This window comes from Sparus aurata, chromosome 6 (genome assembly GCF_900880675.1).
Source record: "Sparus aurata chromosome 6, fSpaAur1.1, whole genome shotgun sequence".
Taxonomy (NCBI): Eukaryota; Metazoa; Chordata; class Actinopteri; order Spariformes; family Sparidae; genus Sparus; species Sparus aurata.
Window position 1 is genome coordinate 17573047 of NC_044192.1, and position 20007 is coordinate 17593053.

Consider the following 20007-nt stretch of genomic DNA (forward strand, 5'->3'; position numbering starts at 1 on the left):
AAGCTTTCAGCCACATTTCATATTCTTCTGAAGCAGATGGAATTCGTTTAGTAGTCATGTAGGTAGGTAATTTAGCCATCTAAGAATTTTCAACTTTGATTTTGACCAGATAATCAGATTGTAGGTATGGACAAGTGAATTTATCATTTTAAAGCTGATACAGATAATTACCTACTTCTCAAAGCTGTAACCAACAGTTTATGGGCTGATAGATATATGTTGCACATCCTTATCGCATTTGTGTTGTTTTTGAACATTCATTATAAGTCATATATTACATCATACCTATTAAAGAATAATCGTAGACATAAGGTAATTTAAGTAAACTGAGCTTCCTCTGTTGTTGATGATATGTCGCTTCGTAGTCAGGCAAATAGACTTTACAAGTAGGCCTGTTTGATTGAAGAAGAATATAAGGTGAATTGAAGACAATGGTGGACGGTGGGCACGTTGTCTTTCAGGAATGACGGAGATGTTCTGTGACTTTTGCAGTCACGCTGATAGTGATTGTGAGAGATTGCAGGAGGGCTCGGACCGGACACTGTGCAGATACAGCAAAAGTGTGCTTGACAGAATTAATCAATCAGACTGCGTGGGCCTCCTTCTCATCCTGACCGTGGAAACCAAGACGACACAGTCGGGTTGGGGAGGGACGGGCCGCTCCGAGTCATCTGTCATCACGTTACACCCATTAATAATTCAATGAGACAGAGACTCCTGCGCGTGGCACGCACATCCAACATGCACACTGAAAAGGGTGTGAGCACACACGTGTCGCCCCAGGTGTGAACATTTGGATCTACTCACCTGTGAACTTTGCGAGCTGTTCAAACTGTGCTCACCTGCCAAATGACATCTGAAAATACCCACTGGAAACTGAGGGAATCAGGGCTGACATTGAACAGTTACCAAAGTACAAAATGGTTACAGCAGGCTGTCGGTCACGCACTTAAGTTGCTTGCTCATGGCCTTGTTTTCAAGTCAGTCATTCTGACAGCTTTGTATACTCCTCTATGACAGAAAATGCAGCAAAATTATATTGTTTTGAAAGAAAACCTCAACACTGTTATGCACTTTTTAAACTCGGCAGCCATCAGTTTGCACGTCTTATAGCTTGGATCACCACTGTGCTCTACCAGCTGTTTGAGTGGTCAGAAAACCTCAGATTGATTATCAAATAATATGCAACACTCGTGGACACTGGAGAATTGGCTGTGTGGTGTGAAGTTGCTTCTTTTATTTTGAGTTCATTATTTCCACAAGGGACTGTAGCTTTGAAGAAGGGTTAAAACACCCACTTGGGTTTATGAGGTGCTGGCTTGCTAATAAAAATCTATCAAAGACAAAAAAGGAGGTGAAGCTGCTCACAGTCATGCTCTGATGCATATTTATTAAGATGAAGACTGACTGTCCCCATCACAGAATATGCAGCTTTGATCATCTAGCAGCTTTATAATTAATGAGAAGGCTTGTTCATTTTAATGATAAGTCATACTTCATACATTTATTTGTTTATGGTGGGCCAAAAAGCTTTAAGAAATCAAGTTTAATTATTGTTAGTGCAGTAACAGAGGCGGTATAACCACCTCCTTTGAGTATGTGGTTGATGACTTGAGTCGTCATCCCAGTGAGATCTCAGATGCCTCAGTGACTCGCTTTAATTGAACAGGCATCCGGCACAAATAACCAATTTATAACAGCTAAATTTAGCCTGTCATTGTTTTAAAGGGCCACCAGCCCTAAAAATGAGGCTCCCGCTTTCTCACCACTGTGAAGCTGTTGTGAGTAGTGAGGACTGTCACTCCTATCTGGATTGGCCCTCAGTGGCAGAGAGTACTACAGCTGGAAGATTAGTGAAGTGAAGCTCTGTCTTTGTCTAATGTGGGTCTGATTATTGTCAATCAGTTAGCCAGGGCTCTGCTGTGTTGTATATCGCTCGCTGTACTGCTAAATCAATACTATACACGTACTTTAAAAGAGATCTTTAAAGATATCCCCTAGTTTTCTAAATCACTTGAATTCTAAGTTTCCGTCGCTCCCAACAGCAGCAGCCCGACAGCAGCTGGTGTACACACAATGAATTACACCACCGGCAGCAAGTGATTATGTCCCTCCTGTTGGCGTGAAGCGATGACAAATGAAGGAGTTGTCTCTCACTTTCAGAGGGAGCGAGATTTCCCCGCGGCCTCGCTCCCCTCACACCTCATTCAGGAGCACCATTGAAGTGATTTTTTTCCAGGAATATATGAGAGTGTGTATCATTATTACCATCAGTATTAAAGCAGTCTTCTGGCATAGAAGTTTATTTTATTCCAGGTACAGCCATTCAATACGATGTTATGTTTTATATGACAATAGAAAAACGTCTATCATTTCATATTGTGCTCAATAGTGTGTTTCGTTTATTTGCAAATAACACTCTTCAAGCAATTTGTTTTTGCCTTTTGGATGACGCTTTGCATTCTTGCTCATGGCACAGAGACAGAAAATAAGCATGACGGCAGCACAAACAAACATTAAGGAGATTGAGGTGAAACAGATCTGGGTAATGCCGAAATGGAGACAGACTTCGACCTACCAAGATGAAACGAGGAGCAGAAAATATGCCAGATCACGATTGTATCGTCTGGACATAAAATGACCTAGGCTGGGATATGAGATTTTCCTGGTGTGTATATATATATATTATAGGCTATTGTAATTTTGTAATTTTGCTTTAAATTGAACACTTTATACAATAAAGTCTGCATGAACACAAAATATATTTCTACATTTTAAATCTTCCACTCTCGCAAATTATTTTCTTCCTCTAACCCATCAATTTTTCTGGTGTCAGTGGTTAACGTCAAACCCTGCCCTCATCATAGCATTAAAAACCTGATCCACACACTTAGTATTAACCTCCCTGAGGCGCAGCAATACCTCAGTAATAGCATGCAACCACTCGGTATGGCTTGTGTTCATTTAGGGAGCTTAATGAATTACAAGGGCTTCATAATGAGTGTGTCTAAGCAGTGCTGTGGGGAGGTCAGATGGTTTGAATAACTAATGAACCCAATCACCAGTCAGAACTTTAACATGCGTGGAACATTTTGTATGTGCTGTTGTAGAAGACATAGCTACATATTACAACCCCAGCCCTCCCACCACCACCACCATGTGAATCTAACAAAGTAATTTGGTTTTCCATTTCCTGTAGGCCTTTGGAGAGGCAGTTATAACTCTCAGGTCCCATTAGGGAAGAACAGGGGAAGTAGGACAAGCTCTACTTTGGTAAAAATAGAAAACTTTACAACTTTGCCATGTGCACTGATTGGCTAAAGCACATCAAATTTCTGTCTGTTCAGAGAGATTTCATCAGGCTCCTGAGGACATACACCATTTATGGTGTCTTTTACATATGCCTTTAGGGTCCTCGAGTGTTCCTTCAGACTGATGTTTTGAAGAATGTTGAAAGCAAACCCATTAAAAACATCATCAGACGCATTGTTGTAACAGAAGAATTGTCCCTGCAATGTTTTGATAACTCGATGATTATTGAAATGTAACAAAATTGTCTTTATAGTCAGATTTTTATGTTGTCAATCATAATCTGCTGTTTTTATTGTCTCTGCAAATAATTCAAAGCAGTTCCCAAACGTAGATGTGATCCATGAGATTTGGATATCCATCCTTTCTCAGATCCAGGCTCAGCCTCGGGGGGGATTTTTGGGAGGGACTGTAAATTTGAACATGTATGGGAACTTTCTTCACCCACCCAGCCCCTTTGCAGTGTTAAGTGGACCTCCTCCGACCACTGAATCATGTCCAGGAAAAGACTAAATTAGATTTTTCCTGGAACGAGTTGAGAACTCCTCCAGAATGTCAACAGAAATGACACTTCCAGTTTGACTTTGCATCCAGTTTAATGAGACTCTCTAGCTGAGAATGAACTTGTATACACAAAAGCTGTATGCTTTAATAAAAACAGTATTCCACAACAGTAGACAAAGCGAGGTGGATGCCGACCTTCAGACAGTGTCTGTGGGTGTGGCTTTGCACAACTTTGCGTGTTAAAATATAAAATATATAGTATTGGAAAAGAAAATCAGCTTGGCACTGTTTGTGCCTGTGGAATAGCCTATCTTAGTTTAGCATGTTAGCATGCTAACATTTGCTAATTAGCACTAAGTACAGCTGAGGTTCATGGATATGGAAATAGCAGTCTATCAAATTGTTGTCCAGCATGCTTCCTTCTCTGGGGACCATGAATAACTGGACAATAATTTCATGCCAATCCTTTCAAAAGCTTTTGGGATATTTTGGTTAGGACCACTGACCTACTGACAGACCCATATTGTCCCCTGAAGCCACGTGTCTAATGTGGCTAAAATTGTCTGTTTAACATTCATCTTTGTTTAACCAAGGACAAGAAAAATTGGATGGTCTACTTTCTTAGTAATACACACGCTAATTGTACATGTTTACACAGAGGTAGACACATTCCAATACATGGATGCACGCGCACACACACACACACAAACACACACTCACAAACTCACACATGCACTGCATCGCACATCCCCTCCCATAATCTACTCCCCAATCCCCTGGCCCCTGTCATTCAGATCTATGAACTTCCATTAGCAACCATCTGTTACAACCTGCAGCAAAGCTATTACACTTCAGACACACACACACACACACACACACACACACACACACACACACACACACACACACACATATATGAATGGACACACTTACCTCACTCAGCGTATGGCCGGCTAACTTCTTTGAAGCCTTGAGAGAATTTGCTGAAGCATCGCCTGTTTAACCTTCAAAAGAGAAGCCACCTGTACACTCACAAACACCTGCGGTAGCGTCACTCTGCTGCTCGCCCACTACAGATACATCAGAAGGTCAACAACCCTAATGCTCGCACACACACACGCACACACACACACATGCACACACAGAGAAGGAGGTCATTCGAAAACACACGCAGAGAGGGATAGGTCACAGCATCGTGTTGTAAAAAAGAGATTGTTGTATCTCCAGATTATTCTATCTATAGTATTGGGTCATTCTATCACTCCCACTGATAAAAGGTCACAACATCCCACCCACTGCTCCTTGGCAGAATTTCACATTCGACAAAATGCCAGAACCTGATCTGCTTTATGGCAGCACGCTGCCTCCAGCACTTTCCTTCACATCTTTAATGCACACATTTATTTTAGCTCTGAATGTACCATTTTCAGCCCCATTTGAATGCTCTGCTTCCCCCCCCCCCCCCCTTAAACAAATGTCGGTGTACAGCAGAAGATTTATATTTTTTGCTATGTTCCTGCCTCACACAAAATCATTCATTTGAGTGACAATATGGGTTCCAGGCAGGAAGTGAGGGGGGGTGGATTCAGCATCTAATTATCCAACTTCTTTCTTGAAAGGGAAAAAATACTCTCTGTGTTTGAGCAACTTGTTCACGTAGCAATAGCATCTGCTTCACTCCTTCATTTCCCCGTCAGCGAGAGACAAATGAATAGAAATGACTGCTTTGTGCTTTTATGCAGCCGTCTCTCCGAGCTGCATAAAACATATATTTCTAGCCTCCCATGTGCGACTTTGTATCTGCAGAGAGGGAAGAGAAAAGGAGAGATAGAGACACTTGAATCAGGAATCACTGTGCTAAAACGCAGACGTTCTTTTTTGTTGTTGTTGTTCTTTTTTTTTTTTTCAATTGCAAGGCAGTACTCTTGTCTGTTGTTTTCCTTTCTAGAGGGCACAATTGAAAAAGATCATTTTTATGAAAGGGGCTTTTTGAAAAACATCTCGACAATCAAATATAAAATATGTTATACCGCTGTGTGGTGAAAAAAAAATAGTGCATCGTTCGAATAGAAAATTGTATTTTCAATGACAAAATGGCATAGTGTGGTCATTTACTTTCTTTAGTGAGATCCTTTTGTAGGGTGGCACAATGAATTTTTTTTATATATATAAAATGTCATTATGGTCCGCTGTTCTAAGCAGGTCAAAATCCAGCCCACTTCCATTTCCCTCGCCCTCCACCCTACCAGACCCCTCCACCTCCGTTATCTCCTCTTCATCCCGGTGATTATCCGCCAGCTCCCTCTTATCAGCATCATCAGCTCAGAGGCCATATAGCAAAATGGCTCCCATGGGTGGAAGTCAACGCACAAACTTTTGTGAAGATGTAGAACTAAGGCTCTTTCACCTCCCATTTTCAATTAGTCTTGTATTAAACTCTCAATTGCCTGAGTGATTCTTTGCATAAAAATCTATGTTGCAGTGAAATGGCACAATGCCTGTTTAATTTAAGGATGATTAAAGTTTATTTGTGTTAGGTAATAGAAAAATCTGCGCTGTTTGTTGCTGAGAATGTATGTCCTTTTTAACCTCATCATGAGTGGGAGGCCGGATGTTGCTCGTGGGCGAAGTATCTGTTGATGGTGAGGTAAATAATCCCTATCTGAACACTGCCCTGATATCCATAGCTTGCCTCTGACCCCGGGAAGCTTTAATTCCAGTGGGACGGAGAGGCGGGTTCTGCTTGAGTGAACCCCTTCTTCTCTCCCTTGTGCAGTGGACAAGGCAAATAAGGGGCTTGCGTCCTGAAAAGGAGCTGTTAGTTGTTGACGGACCATTGATCGCAAGAACAGGGGCTGTTTTCACAGTATGGTGCTCTTACATAACCAGATACCACACAACACATGCACACACACACGCATGAAGAAATGTATGTAAATCTATTATCAAAACAAATGTTATGTTGTGGCCATAGATTTTACATTTGGCAAGATATACTTCCTCTACTGCAGAGCATACAAAAAGACAGACAAATCACTTCTATTTCAGTGAGGTTTGTAGCTTTTTAGAGTATCACTCCCCCAAGAATTGCATCAACTTTCAAACCCAAAAAATCTGTAATTTTATTCAAGGTAATGGCGCATTAGATTCGGTGGTTGCTGTAAATTTCATTGAAACATAATATGACACGTCAAAGTGCAGACGGAAGTTGGCAAATGTGGCTAAATGTAACGTGAATAAACCTTTTTAAAGCATCACCTCATTCATCAACATTTTTGCCAGAGTCACACTAGGTCTGATTTTCATCAGCAGTGGACGTTCTAACAATAAAGACAACAACTCCTATAATCCTATTAAGCAGAGCTAACAGAGCTTTTGCACTTGAGCTCAACCACTCTAAAATCATCCAAGACATAAACGTCACCGTACCACAATAGATCTTGCAGAACAGGGAAGCTCTGTCTTACTGTAACACATGTGCTTCAGGAACTGGATGGGCTCAGACAATTAGAAGGGCTCTTCAGAGAAACTGCAGGTGAGCTCACCAAGTCTATTGTGTAAGTCTGCAGTGCAGGACTGCGGGAAATGAAAAGTTTGAGTATGTGAAAGACAAAAAGGTTGAGAGGATATGAGAGGTTGTGCAGCTCACATTGTTCACAGGAGGAATAACATTAGTTTCTTTCTGCCTGAGCCGCTGTTGTTTTAACATTCTCATCATGGTTAATGTACACAATCCTCACCACTCGTCCCCACTGAGTAAGGACACTCACGCAGAGAGGCCAAGGGAACCAGAGGTCGGCTTGCCTTTATTTTGCTCTTCCATCAGAGCAAGCAGTTAATCTTTGCTCGGCCCCAGCTTATCTGGGTGCCTGCCACCCTAGCCCTGCCCAGGGAGAAAGGCATCACACGCCTCAGCCCTCTCTCCTCCTCCTCCTCCTCCTCCTCCTCCTCTCTCCCCTCGCTCCCCCTCAGCTCAGTTCTCCTTGGCTGACTGGAGGAGGTGGCTGCAGATTGAATTATTCTCTCCGTTCCATTTCTCCCAAGTTTGCATTCATTTGCAGTACACTGTCACTTCTCTTCTGTGGTGTTTGTTTCTTAAGTGGAAGCCGTTCAGAGTCTGTCTCAGCTTGTTGCATCGTCTCATATCAGTTGTGGCACTGGCCTGCAATCGTGGCCTTGCAAAAGAGAAAATGTGCTTTTATTGGTGTTAGAGCACATTTGCAAAGGCAAATGCCTAAAGCCCTCCTGGTAGCACTGTTTTACACTTGCATAGTGTGTGTGTGTGTGCGTATGTGTGCGTGTTTGTGTGTGTGCATGCACAGGTTAGATTTCCCACAGGGCTCCCAGCTCATTTGATTCAGGACTTTTCATTGACTGTCAAAGTCATGTTTGTTGATGTTTATCAGCGTGTAAATGCAGGTGTTGGGGTTAAGATATGAGGTTGATAACTAATTACATTTACCGTCTAATTTTGTTTTGTTTTTTAAATGTAATAATTTATTTCATTTTGCAATTGGGGGCTGCAAATAATGATAATTTCCATTACTGATTTACAATTAATTGATAATTCATTGAATTGATCAATTTCCCAGAGCCCAAGACGTCTTCGGACTGACGGTCCAGAACCCAAAGATATTTAGTTCACAATGGTTTAAAGGGGCACTATAGAAGATTTTAATAAATCTTAATAATACAAAAATAGTAATAATACAAACTCAGAAATAGTTATTTTTTTCATAGCTGAATAAAAAAAGATTTAGAAATTTAGATATTGGATCGAGTCAAAGAATTGATCCAATGAATAAGAAGTGTCGGGAGCTCAGTGTGTTTTGATGTCAGTGGCAAAATCTTTGGTTTTATGTGAAATTAGCTAAGCCACACCCACTTTGACAGGGCAAATCAAGTTAGAGGAATTTGATTTAAATCCCTCTCATAATAACATCCCGTCTACATACAGTAGATTGTTCAACCCAAAAATACTTAACATTATTGAATATAAAGAGATTTGACTCGACAGCAACAACATTTTTGAATTTGAAAGAAAAGGATTTGCATATGTGTGCATCACTATTTGTTTTTTATGAATGTCTTAGTCTCTTCTGTATTTCTCCTCCTCATGATGAGTTTTGAGTTCATGCTGTCAAACTGTGGTTCACCTGCCTCCCCTTTGCAGCCCATTGCCCCTCTGCCTCTTGCTCCTCTTTTTATTTCTGCCCTTCTGTCTTGAGCTTCGACAGCCTGTCATAACATAATGACCGAACACTTTTCATGATTGGCAGGTGTTTTTCCTTACAGGCCAATGAAGTAGTAGCAGGGAGATGTGGTTTAATGCCCAGTTACCTTGTTTCTTTCGCTGACTGACAGGTGGCTCCCCAAACTAGACAGAAAAGGAGGCCTGTTTGTTTGTTTATCGCCCATTTAATTCATCCTGTGTTTGAAAAGCCAAACGGCAGCTGTCGGCCATATCTTTGGCTCGTTCGAGGCAGTGACCAGGGGGATGGGATGCTGCCTTCCTCTGCCGAATGAGTGACAGTGAAAAGGCATTGCAATGGGAGAGGAGGGGAAGAGACGATAGAAGTTTTGCCCGGAGGCAGTGGTGGAGAGAGGAGGTGCTGACGGGGAGGTGGGGTGGGTTATGCTTCAGAGAGACGGTCGTTGAGAATCTCAAATATTGACCTTGGAAAACCACCGCTATGATAATAATTATCTCACTCTCTCTGTTGCCGTCTCTTTCTCTCTCCACTCTACTCTCCACCGTCTCTCTCCCTCTCCTCCTCATGTCTCTGTCTCTCTCTCTTTTTCATGTGTGTCCTTTGCTCCTGTAATCTTAGCAACCTCAGATAAAAGCAACCTGGCTCTTTTTTCTTCTCTTTGATACACATTAATCCCTATCATTGATTACAAACCTACAAGCTAAGGTTCAGCTTATCACAATAAGCCTCTACCATTTGACACCCCCCCCCCCAGCCTCCCATACTGTACCGTTTTATTAGTAAAAAAAAACAAAAAACTGAAAGTATATAATTTCCAGCATTTCCTACATTATTATGAAACTGCTTATCTGGCCTTTTAGATTAAAGTTTTCATATCAAGTTAATTTTCAGATTTCATCCTTTTATTTTGGGTAGGCTGATGGGACATGGTGGCTTGGATATCATTTTTTCTAGCAATTAAATTTTTTTATTTTTGACTTAACTGATATCCATGGAAAGAAAGTGCCCAGTCTTCTCTGATTGGCACAACTCTCACAAGCCTGAGCAGGCACCACCCACTGTTTGCATTTTAGCTTTGTCGGTACTTTTGCAACCAAAGCAGTGTTGTGGGCGAGGCTGAGTGCTTAAACGGATTAGTTGTGACCTAACAATATTATGGAAGTCCTATCAGCTTGTTTGAATGCACGTTTTCACATTTAATGTAAATGAGCTTTGTGCATCTATCAGTACAATGTGATACTTTCACATTATTTATATTGCATGTAGACCTGTTTTATAATGACAATAGACATGGAAATCTCACTTTCTTCAATATGGGACCTTAAATGGTAATCTGACAAAGAAACATGTAAACACATGTCACTTAAAATCACATTTACTTATCGTTAATACATCTTTATGATAAATGTTGTATCATGTACATACTTAGCTTTGAGCAATATTGAATTCTAGCATCTTTCAGAAGAAGACACATACAAAAATACAAAAAATTAGATTAAATGTATAACTTTTTTACTTGAAAGGTGCAAAGGAGTTGCCTGGAGTCCTCCTCTAGAGGCACAGCTATAAACATCCACCAAACAGAGGGAAGGATAGAGGCTTCTTTGCAGCCTGAGAGGTGAAACACAGGGCAAAGAAAATTCAGAAAGTACTGACTTGTGCTCGCAAAGTTTAATTGCTGTGAAAGCATCCTTATTCTTCACCAGTGGAAATTAAGGCCGTGCACACTCACTTGAGAATTTTTTTTATCTCCTTTCCTTGCTTTCATGTTAAATCAGGTTATACCTGGGAGGTTTAGGTCCTACCACACAGGTGTATTGGTGTAAAGGTCTAATCCTGATGCTGATGCTGTAATCATGGTTTATGTTCATGATAATGACACATTGAAGAGGTCTGGTTCATCTTGTCCTTGCTGCTTGCTGCTCCACCATTTCAAATGACATGGTGGAGCTGCTCCTCAAAGGCAGTCAAGGCAAAGTATGCTGAGCAAAGGCGGAGGAGTACATCTATTCATTTAAAGCGGTGCTAATGGCAGACTATTTAAAAGTCAATTAATTGCCAGGGGCCAAATGCACAGTGGCAGTTAATGCTGTCGCAACGCTGAGTAGTAATTGGGTGTGTTGATGGGATGTGCCTGTGTGAGCCAGTGTGTCTGAAACTGGGTGGCCACCTACTGTACCTCCTAAAAACGCTCAACAATGGTCCGTCTGCTGTCCAGCAAACAATATTGGTCAAGAAGCAAAGCATCATGGGGGAGCTGCATAAAAGCCTGGATTCAGTTTGTAAAGACGCATGCACTGCTTTGTTATAAAATGTTTGTTTTCAGACTTCAATAGCTTTCACTCTGTTTTCTTTTACTTTGCACTATTATTTCTCAAAAATCTGCTTTTGATGTTTTCAATCTCCTTTTGTTTTTCTCAGTTTGACATCATTACCCGCATCTCCATTCCCCCTCACCTTTTCATCCTCTTCCTTACTTTATCATGCCGCTCTGTACGGCAGAGAGATGGAGGGAGGGAGGGCGAGAGGGGGGGAGAAGGCCTGAGATCGATGTTGGGCCTGCACACACAGAGACCGGCAGCTGGCTGAATCGGAGTGATCGATCAGGCACAGAGCATTTGCTCTGCCAGACTGCTGGGCCTTTGTGGATGGAGATTATTTCTAAATTATTACAGGAGGCAGATGCTTGTCAGAAGATGCTCTCTGTCAAGGTTAGACTGCTTCAGTGCCGCCTAGTTCTCGCCTGCTTGCTCTCTCTCCCTCTGTCACACTTTTGCTTTCTTCATCTTAAATTCATCCGCCTTCAATGTTTCACCATTTATTTCTCTTCTGCAAGGGTTTTTCTGTAATTTCACATATTCCACATTGCTCTTTTATATTATGTATCTGTCTGTCGTGCACTGTGTTGTTTCCATAACACGAGATATGTTTAGCACATTATAGGTGAGATAAAAAGCGCACAGCGTGTTGCAATGAGAAACTGAAAATGCCATCTGGTAAATTGACTTCAATACTCACGGACAGAATGGGCTGCATGGTGTAATCTTTGACCAATGGTAGTCTATAATGATACTGAATATACCAGCTTTCTCGGAAGTCAGTTTGTTCTTTCTGGAATGATTTGAATAAGTTGTTTTCATTCTCTGCCCTTCAACGACGCTGAGTGCCTGCGTTCTTTAAAAATAGATGGTACGTGGATGGCTTGTGTGCGTCTTTATGCTTGTTGAGTGCCATATGTGTCTGTGCCTCTGAGTGTGTGCATAATGTTTAAAATGGATAATTTAAGACGTCTCCAATGTGTGTTTCTGCCCTCGTTAGGCTGATTAGACTTGGGAACGGCCTTGTACGCCCTGGGCTCTACCTCTTGTCATCTCGTTCATTTATCCCGAGCTTTATTCTCATGGTCAGATATACAGTACAGACGAGCTGCTAACAGCCGTCTTGATACCATGAAATATATGAGTTAACTGGCATAGAGGAAAGAAACTCCAGGGTAGTTCTAATTAAAGGAACAGCCTGACCCTTATTTGTTTTATCCACAGTCAGGTGTCACATTGATTTCATGCATCCAATACGGGGACATGTTTGGCTTATTGTCGGTGAGCTGTAATTATGTTTCCAATCAAATACTGCAGACATTTCCAAAAAGAGTATATGTGCAAATTTAGACAAGGATATAACAAGATGACGAGGTTATTAAACGAGCGTGTCATGGTATGTCATATTACCCAACATAGCACGCATGAATGACAATTTATTGATTGAATTTGTTAACGTTTTCGTCAGCCAACGTGGAGGACAGAGAGGATGGTGACATGGTAGAAAAGATGCCTTGATGAAATCCAGACCTAGCATTTATGTTTTGGTCATTCTGCTTTAGAATAAGCATGGAAACAATGAGTATCTGATTCATTGTGTGTTTGAAAAATGTCATCATCTTTGAAGACATTCTCTTTTTATCAACCTGAACTCGTGGAAAACGTGCAGTAAAATATGCTTTTCAAGAACCTTAATAGGTCCTATGTTCATGATTTTTCTTGTTATCTAACAAGCTAGTCGCCAACACATCCACCATGTGTCAGCTGGCTTGAGTTGCTTGCGAGTTCCAACAATGACAGATGACAGGAATTTTGACATGCTGTGTACAGTCTCTGCATCCAGCTGTTGTATTTTTCTATGTGTAATAACTGAAGAAGAAGCAGACAGCATGGAAGCCATTGAAAGTCACGTCTTTGCTGTGCCAGGTTTAACCCATCTGCGACTGACAGCATCTCCATGATGACTTTAAAATTGAAGTTCATATTTGACATAAAACAGAAAATGGGCAATTGTCAAAGTCTCATCAGTATGTAGTATTGTCAAAAAGACAGTATGGCATAAATGATTTAAGTTCATTTTTGATTTGCTGTGCTTTAAACTGCAGATGGTATTTCACTTATAAAATATGACATCCCATATTACCAGTTGCTGAATTAGCAGTACAGAAAATAGAGCACACTCTATCCACATCTGACAGACATGAGAAGAAAGTGGTGGGATTATTGTCTTAGACAGGACTGGGAGGAGAGTTTAGAATGAAAAAGGAGGATTGAGCTATGATTTTGTACGTGGTAACTTGAAACAGGCCCTTGGGTTCCGTATTACCAAATTCTTCATATATTTTATACTTTATATATTTTGTGGGTTTTTTTCATAACCATCCCTTTTATGTATTTCCTTATCAGTTTTTCTCAAGATTTGTGGAAGGCTTAGGTGCACAGATTTGGCAGGGGGTTTGGGGGTCCTCCTTTATCATTTTAGACCCTTATTATTACCATATCTGGGATAAAGAGTTTGAAAAGCTAGAGCAGATACTAGATACACCCAAAACACACCCAATAAGTACATGTTTTGGTGTGTACTTGATTTATTCCTACCAAAAGTTTTAGGATCTGTCTAGTAGAAGGCCTCAGCTGTGGGCTGCAACAAAGCTGCAAAACAACTGTGGCTATCAAAGATATGTCCAGTAAAATACGTTTTAGTCGAATGATTAGATCCCTTTCATAACCAGAAAGAGAGAAAGAGAAGTAGCAGCAAGAATTAATTTCCAAGGTCATGGCTGTCTATTAGAATGATTTTGACAATTACCATGTTGGGATAACTGTAGCTCTCCTCAACCACGGTTTAAAAATACTAGAAATCTCCTTTAATGATAAAGAACACCATCAGGGTCTAACCACTACAATTAGATGTATCATTTAGTTCGTTTTGATTCTCTTCACATTGATTTTACATTCATTTGTGCTACGCCTAAGCCTTAGGGAAACCTTGCTTATGTGTGAAAAATGTAGAATGGAATGTAGAGTCCTACATTGTGTTACCACCAGTCACAGCACTTGTGAATGCTGAGCATTATCTTTTTTGTTGAATATTCAGAGAATCATCTCACGGTGACCGAGGAGTGTAGACTGTTTGAGGACGAGCCACAGCAGAGTGATCAAACATTTACATTGTTAACCAGATGTTGTATGCATTAACATATGAAACCTGCTCGAGAGCTAGATAGCTCCACACAATGGGAACAATCTGCTTGAATTTCTTTTAGTCCAAATAAATACAACCTGATCTGAACCTGAACCATGCATCCGAAATTGTTTTTTGCTGATGGAACTAATGTTCAGACGTGATTTACAAACACAGATCGGAATGCACAAGTGTCTTTAGTATCTCAATGTGTAGCACTCTGTTTTCTATGTTACTGTGCACTGCTACTTTTTCATCATTTAATACAAGCAGTAAGGTTAATCTGAATTCCCTTTATATTAAGAAATTCCTTTAAAAATCAGACGACAGCCATCTACAATAGAAAAGTGCATTCTTAACTTAAAATAACTGCTTTAATATTAGTGCCTGTGTGACTCATCCCAGTACATAAACATTATGAAAACAAAATAATGCAGTGCATTACTCATGTACTGTGATCTACAAAAATGACGTTTTCACATAGCAGCTCCAAGACAGGACACTCACCTGCACAGTTGGATGCATCCTAAGCTCTTGGCTGATTAATTGCCCTCGCTGTATTCTTTATGGCTGCAGACGTTGGCTTGTTTTGAGAAGGATGTTACATACACTTTGCATCTTTTCAAGTTTCATCATAAAAATCTGAAATGTGCTCAGTTGTCCCCCTTCAAAATACTGGGTCTGTTGTTTTGTCTCTCGCTTCTAAAAACTTCCTCCCTCCCCAATATCTCCTGATATTAGCCTCATGTTTGCCCACAATGGCAAGACATTGAAATATAACGTTATAACTTTATTGTCTAGCTGAGGCCAGAAAATCAACAATAATAGGCTGCAAACTCCCCTATTTGCTCTGTCACAGCATTGATGCAGAATCTTATAGGTCTGCATAGTGGTGCGTCTTTAAATTTAGAAATGTTCACATCTGACTGAGATAGGAAAACTGAAGTACATAATATGTTTAAGAAACAACACACACAAGAACTTTTAAATCTTGACTACTATATTACATGTTTCTTTGCACTCGTTTTAATTTAAAAAGAAAGTGACAAAGTAAAAGTGATTCCGACAAATAGCAAATAAAGTGTAGAAATATGAGTGTGCGTGCACACTGTTAGACCAGTGATTGCAGAAACCTCATCATATAGCTCCTCAGTACACTGTAGGTATTTAAATACCAGGGCACTTAGCTCCTTTTCTCTCTAGTAAGAAAAAGGAAAAAACGATCTCCTCTGGGAGAGATAGACAGTATGGTGGTGGGGGAGAGGAAGAGAGGAAGAGCTAAATGGAGGCGAGATGAAGCCTCGATGGGGAGAGGGTGGATGATGAGAAGAAGGGAAGTGAGAGGGATTAATTGTTCACCCAGGAGAGGGAGATAACATCAGATGTTTAAAAGCCGCCACAACTAATCCTGTCATTTCTTGGACTAGAATAATGAAAATGGAGAAATGATATCTCTTGGAGAACTGGAAACTGAGCTAATCTGTATGCCTGTAACGAGCACATGTTTGTGGTTTCTAAACGGTCTACCAATAATGGTATATTTCTGCTCACGTGGTGTCATTTTTCAGTGCGATTCCTGCCAGAAAAAAGTCATTTTATTGGATGCAGTTTTGCTGTTTTCTGTTTCTGTTTTCTTTTCTTCATGCTGAATTAATTAATCTGTGATTCATCATATTCGTACAATTCTTCGAGGTATATTATGTTTAATGTCAATTGAATAAATTTGCATTGTATTTCACTCTTTGCAATATCAGGCATTTAAACGGCATCTTGTTTTGGTAATGCACATTTAAATATTAACTACAAATTCTTTATTTTTTCTTTTCTAAACAGTATTGTTAAATTGATTTTCACCCTTGGATTGTTATAATTCATTTTATCACAGTATGAAAATCAAATTACACAGACCTGTACTGTAGGTTGATTGTATATATTGTACTATATGTGCTTTTATTGTTATTATTATTTGCTTTTCTTATAACAGCTGCAAAAGGGCATGGCATTCAGGTTTTTCAGTATGTTGTTGCAAAATAAAAACAAAGAAAAACACAAAGTAGCGCCCCTTATATGAGCTGTAACTCTTGATTTGTCCACAGTTTACCTGGAGGGGCTATGTGTGAACAGGCAAATGGGGATAATATCCAGATTTAAATCTCTGGATATTGTTCTCTGGAGTTCATATGTGAAAGGGATTTAGAACTGTAACTAACAATTATTTTCATTTTAGGTAAAAGGTGTAATACATAGGAATTGGCCACATGAATTCAGAACAGGGGCAGCATATCAAAAGAATAACTGCTAACTGCTCCATACTCTATTCTGTTTATAGATCCATGATTGTAGCTACAGTTAGCTTGAATTGTATAGCTCAGTTAATCGTGCAGCTACCTGGACTACAAGGGGAATGTTTTGGTGTTCACAACACTAGCACAGGAGCTTTGGTCCAACGGGAGGAAGAGGTTGTCAGGCCTGGGGCTAGCTGGTTAGCATACTAACAACAGTATATACCTCTGCTACACAACACATTGACATCTTTGACATAACATCAACACTATTGTTTCTTCACACTATCTTGATGATTTTTGTATGTTTTAAATAAAATGTATTACATATTACACCGGTCAGTTATTTTCATGAATAATCATTTGATCCATTAAATGGAATAAAAAACATACTTGCAAACATGATTTTCTGGAGCCCAGTGTGACGTCTTCAAATAGCTTTTTGTTGTCCAGTTAACAGTACAAAATTCAAAAAATCTTCATTTACATTATTAATGACGATTAAAAGCAACATATCCTGACATTTAAGAAGCTGGAAAAAGCTAATATTTGGCATTTTCAATTATCAAAACAGTTGGCAATTAATTGTCTTTTGATCCATTAATTGACTAATCGTTGCAACTCTACATCAAATGTGGATATCTAAAAACAAGAAAGTGCTTTTCAGCAGCTGACTCTCAACTCATAGATGGCACAGCATTAAAATTTAGGTGACAAAAACGTGGATGACTTGCAGTAAATAAAGTAAAGTTTGAAATCCTCTCCGGATTCATTCTGTACTGAAATTAATCTAAACTGGCTGCTGCCCTAAAGGTAGGAAATCATTCCAATAACATACGGTGCGCTATTGAATCAGCCGGCAGTAACATATAGATATATAGCTCATAGTTAATGGGCTAAAACATGCAAATTCATCTGCACAGTGGCAGGGACCCCTCCTTATGTTCTCAGTATGGGACCAGTTCTCTGTCCTACTTCTTTCGGTGTTTGCTCTCCTCTCCAAGCACCTCTCTCTTCTTCCATGACCCACACCTGCCGTTTGTCTCCAACATCCCCTCCATCCTTTGGTCCTGCAGCGCTCCCCTTCCTCCCCTGTCATATCTGTCATAGACGTTCGCTCGCTGGTGTTGCTCTAGGCTTCAAATTTAATTTGGTTTCAATCTGCTGTAATTGCTTTGAGAGATGGCCGTGTCTGCATGTTTTTCCTCTCTTATGTCTGCTGGAGTACTGGGTAAGGTGTGTGTGCAGCTGTGTGTGTGTGTGTGTGTGTGTGTGTGTGTGTGCGTGTGTGCGTGTGTGTGAGTGCGTGCGTGGTTGAATATGACTGAGTGTTATCATGTGTGCATGTGTGTGTAAATCTTGAACAATTGCCTGGCCACACATTGTCAATGATATACTTTGTCAAACAGCAGCTGCTGTCACTCGAATCTCTGGCACACTGACAAGGCTTTTGTAAGGCACCATACACTTTCTCTTTGTAGCAGAAAAAGAGCAGGGGCGAGAGCGAGGTACATCTACAAGGCATCACTAATATCTGTTCTGTAACACCTTTTAGTTGAATAATAACCTTCAAAAGCCCCAAAAGTGTCACCACTGTTATAATTCTATCAGAAATCTAAAGGAAGAGGGAGGATGATTGAAGTAAAGGGCAAAAAAAAAAAAAGACAGCAAAAAAACGTTTGCCCTTGAACTGCACACAGTGCTGTGTTGAGGTGAGGTGACAGGAAGGCTGCTAAGCTGATAGACAGAGATAATGTTGGTATGGCTCTTAAAAAAGGGGAGAAAAAAAGCCATCACCTCCCTCCTATGAGTTTTTTTTCTTCTCCTATTTTCCCTCGATCGCCTGACTTTCTCCGCCGACTATCTCTGAATCACTCTGGTCATTTCTACTTCCTGTAATTGTGGACACCGAAAAAAAACAATCACAGAATCAGCCCTTTCAAAATCAGTGATCATAAATTTTTTTGTATTTAATATACATATTTATTCTGTGACATACCAAAAACTGGATTCCTACCCTTACCCCCCTCAAAAATTCTTTAGTTTGCCTAATTTGTCTCAACAATACATCTGACGTTTCCTACTGTATTTGCATCCAAGCTCAGCAGCCGGTTTGAGCCTGTCAAAGGAAAGGGCACCGAAAACACAAACCGCGCGAGTAATTGATTGCATGATGATTTAGTGAGCTTTTGAGCTGATTGCAAATGTACAGTGTGTACTGTGCATGTCTGAGTGGAGTTAGTGTGGGTGTAAGATGTGACCTGTGGTGATTAAGAGATTGTCTTTATGTGAAGAAAACAGTTATATTACAATCAAGTTTGGCCTCCAAGGTCCTGAGGAGTTTCAATCGCTGTCTTTATTTTTAATTTTGTTGCTCCTATCATATGTTCATGTGTGTATTCTCTAGGGCTGCATGTTATATTCATCATCAATTAACCTGCCTATTTTTCACAATTAATTACTCAAGTAGTCATTTTCCCAGCAACCAGTGTGACTCCTTCGAATTGCTTCTTACTACTACTTCGTATTATCATAAATGATAAAGACAAGCAAATATCCTTACATTTAGGAAGCTGGGGCCAACAAATTTTTAAGATTTTGACATGAGAAATTAGTTAAATGATTCACCCATCTATCTATTAAAATAATTGGCACAATTCCTTTTGATCCTATTTCGACTAACCTATTAATTGACCCATCGTTGCAGTTCTAGTTCTCCCAATAATCTGGCATTCATTTTACAAAAATGTTACGTTGACGTATACAGTGGCACGTCAGCTCGCCCCTCAACTCAGCCTGCTGACGAGACAGACATGCAAGCAGGTCATCTAGGCAGTCGCACACACCTGTTAACAGATGTACCAACTAAAAGAGCAGTCGTTTGCTCTGTTTCTTTCGAGTGGGATGTCACTGGGTTTCTTTTGACTTATTTATTTTTAGCTATCTTCCAGACAATGGGTATGCAATTTTCTCCTTCTCAGTCACCTGCAAGGTCGATGCCTTATGGGCTGCGAGAGAAGCAAGACGTCTGAATCTTTTTCTTTTTTTTTTTTAATGGCGCCTTTAGGCTCTCTTCTTCTCTCTCACTCCGTGCCTGTTGCCTGACTGATGCCAGTAACAGCAGGAAAGGCCGGGCAGCAGTTTGGGCATGTCTGTGACTATCTGTCAAACAATGGACAGTGAGCCCAACCAGCCAG

At 40.3% G+C, this 20007-nt stretch overlaps 1 protein-coding gene across 6 annotated transcripts in view; it reads left to right on the forward strand.

The window, feature by feature from the left end:
- The window catches only part of cacna2d2a (calcium channel, voltage-dependent, alpha 2/delta subunit 2a), a 171667-nt gene that overhangs the window by 65137 nt on the left and 86523 nt on the right, over positions 1 to 20007 (forward strand). The window lies entirely within an intron of this gene.